General features: G+C 43.4%; 1 protein-coding gene across 1 annotated transcript in view; it reads left to right on the top strand.

Moving 5' to 3' along the window:
• tenm3 (teneurin transmembrane protein 3) overlaps positions 1–3,436 on the top strand; it is a 351,094-nt gene that overhangs the window by 248,314 nt on the left and 99,344 nt on the right. The window lies entirely within an intron of this gene.

Raw genomic sequence — 3,436 nt, 5'->3', positions numbered from 1 at the left:
TATGTATGTATGCGTCACTTTTCCAGCTGTGGTCATAAAAAGCCCTTCAGTGCTTTTCTTTCTCCCCTGCAACACTTTCAAACTGTCAGAGCAATTTACTCCTTGTTAGATTGTGTGCAAGAAGGAAGAAGAGAAAAAACAGAGTCAGAGGGGAGTTTTTCTTTTTCCAAAGGTCATTGATTCCCACAATAGAACTAAAGCAATTACAGCTGAAGCTCAGACGGTCCTTGGACATGTAGATCCCTCGCCACTGGCTTTGTGGGTGGTGTGGTGTTGGTGGGTGGGGAGGGGGTCGGGGGAGGGGGTCGGGGGAGGGAGGGGGGAGCGACTGTAATGTCCACATTTTGACTTTTTTCTGGAAATAGAATTACGACTTTAATCTGGTACTTTCAACTTTATTCTCAGAATGCTCGGTGATATCTGTGTTTTTCTTCGTGTGGCCCTGATACTACAAGCTAACGTCATACTGAGTAACAGTTTGATTACGTTGAGTTTATTTGCTAAATGCAAGTCACATTAGGCGAGGCCCATGTTAGAGCCATTTCAGAAAAGTTGCAGTAACAGTAACCACAGTCCTGCATAGCTGAGCAGGAGTGGGTGGTAGGCAGGACCGCGCTGTGATCTGAGATACAAGGCGGAAAGAAGAACGCTTTTTAAGAAATAAATGTCATAAGGTGGGAAAATAAACTTCCTGTCTGAACTAAGGAATCGACAAAAAGTGAGTGTGAAGCCAGGGAAGACACAGTGCTGTGAAAAAGTATTTTCCCAGAGGCCTGACTTTGGAATTCTTTGCATATTCATGACACTTAAATATTTCAAGTCATGAAACAAATGTTAAAATTATATAAAGATAACCTAAGTACATACAAAAGATGTAATCTGCCTATAATATTTGAATTGAAGGGACCCTCCCGACCCTCCTTGTTAATAATGAATTAACTGTGATTGGCCACATTTCTGGGAAAGCTTAGCTTCACTCACCCTGGTCTGATTACTGCCAGAGCTGCTGACAAAGTGAAGAAGGCTTAAAGACCTCAAATACAAACATATCCTCCTGTAACATGAAGAAACTCAGAAACAGATGAGACAACGCATGGATGGATGGAGTCTACAGTAAACAACATATATACACACCAGTGAAAGAACAAAGTCAATTTTAAGTTAGAAAACTGTCAAAGTAAAACTGACATTGTGTAAGAGTGTTAGACTTTGTGTTAATAAATAACACGTGCACTATAAATTTAAAAAAACAGGTGGGTGGAATCATATTTGTCACATTCATCTTGTATCTGCCACAGAGTGAAGTTATTATTCAGTTTTATAGAGACAGGAATGATCACCTGAAGCAGGTTGAACTGGTCTGAAGGAGCTCTGTAGCCTCGGTAGTGTGGAGCGGTGCGTCTCATCAGCTGTCCGTGATGGAGAGCAGTTTGGAGCTTGTTCAGTGACCTCCTGGGACTCACTGACTCTGATGGTTCCAACTTTGTGAATCAGTTTGTTGTTCCTGCTGGCGTCTCTGCACTGATGCTGCCCGGTACACAGTCTATCAATACATAGTTTATCAATACAAGTATTAGATATATTAGTCACAACTATGAAGAAACTATAAAGGAAAAACCTGAAACGTAACTACAGGAGCAGTCACCGCAACGAGACCAACCCCCAACACAAGTTTTACAGGTGGTCCACTGACACTTTTTGCCTCCTCGAGATTGCTTTTTTTTTTTTTTACTAGTTTTGCATTTGCCTACGGTCACTTTGGTAGCGTAAGGCGATACTTGGACTGATGGACTAATTCTTGTATAGTGTTTTTCTACTTTACCTGACCACTTAAAGCGCTTCATGCCTCATTCGCCCTTTCACACAAGCACTTTCTTTCTATTTAACATTCACATGCATTCACACTGCAGTGGATGCAATGGAGAGCAACTTGGAGTTAGTATCTTGCCCAAGGATATTTGGCATGCAGACTGGAGCATTCAGAGATAAAAACATCAACCTTCCAATTAATAGACGACCTACCTCTTGAGCTATAGTCACCCCCTAAACCTGGACTCTAGAAATGATGTGCAGGTAGTCCAAAACCTCCAGGAAAGCACATCAATATTGACATTTTGCTACCAGCACAGTCTCAAGGGCATGGAGGAGATTTCAGGAGACAGGCAGTAACTCTAGGATAGCTGGACAGGTAACTGCACAGGTGCAGTCCTGTAGCAGAAGTATCTGCTCCTTTGTGCAATGAGGAACAGAGCCCTACAAAATAACCTCCAACTGGTGTGAATGTCTCCAACCAAAACCAAAGCTCCTGAGGAAAGCCTGAGGGTTCAGCGTCCTCTAGTGGGCTCTGTGAACACTGTCTGGCACAATGGAGGCTTACTGGCATTTGGCATAGAATACAGGAATTGGCAGGCCCACCATGGGCACCCTGTGCCTTTTGCAGGTACACCCTGAGCACATGTTGCAAATGTGCAATGGTATGGAGAACGTTCTGCTGCCTGTAACTTCATTCAGCATGATGTTCTGGGGAGGCACAACCATGAAGGGCCACAGATGCACAGACCTCTGCAGGCTACTTAATGGCACCCTGACTTCCATCAGGTACCGGCTGTACTCCTTGGATCCATTGTCAGACCCTATGCTGGTAGAGTCGGTCCTAGGTTCTTCCTGGTGAATGACTATTTCATGTGGCGAGAGCATGCAGGCAGTTCATTGATGCCCAGGTCCAGATCCCCTGAGAGGAGAACCCTCCCCACACCCAGGATGTCATCTGTCATCTCATTCGGAGCCCTTATGCTGCACATGGTGGCCACACAAATCACTGAGTACTATTTTGTGTTACAGTGCAGTTTTTGGCTGCCAAGTTGCATAATTTTGATTTTCAGCGTGAGTATCTGTAGGTAGTACAAGGGGCAAAACAGGCTTCTATAGCTCAGCCTGCAGGGCTCACCCTGTAGCTCTCCATAAGACTTCTCTGTGGGTTTCTTCTGGCTTAAAAACAGTTAGCCCTCACAGTGAAGTCACACACACACACACACACACACACACACGCACGCACAAACGCACACACACACACACACACACACACACAACAAGAAGATAAGAAGATTGGTGATTTATGTTTCTGTGCATTTTCATATTTCTGCGTCCCAGGTGCTATATGTTCTTTTTCCTTCTGTTTGGTTTTTATTAGAGATGCAGCATTGGTACATTACATTGTGCATTTCTATTTGTGTGCTATCCTTTTATTATATTTTCTCCTAACTTCCCTTTTTCTATTCTTCCTGTCAGTTTAGCTATTGTCACTTTTCAATTCAATTATATTCATATAGCGCCAAATCACAACAACAGTCACCTCAAGATGCTTTATATTGTCAGGTAGACCCTACAATAATACATGCAGAAGAAAACCCAACAATCATATGACCCCCTATGAGCA

Source organism: Pundamilia nyererei, unplaced genomic scaffold (genome assembly GCF_000239375.1).
Source record: "Pundamilia nyererei isolate P.nyererei 1_Seehausen unplaced genomic scaffold, PunNye1.0 scaffold00207, whole genome shotgun sequence".
Classification (NCBI taxonomy): Eukaryota; Metazoa; Chordata; class Actinopteri; order Cichliformes; family Cichlidae; genus Pundamilia; species Pundamilia nyererei.
The sequence above is the reverse complement of the archived record's forward strand: the minus strand, read 5'-3'. Positions and strand labels throughout refer to the sequence as shown.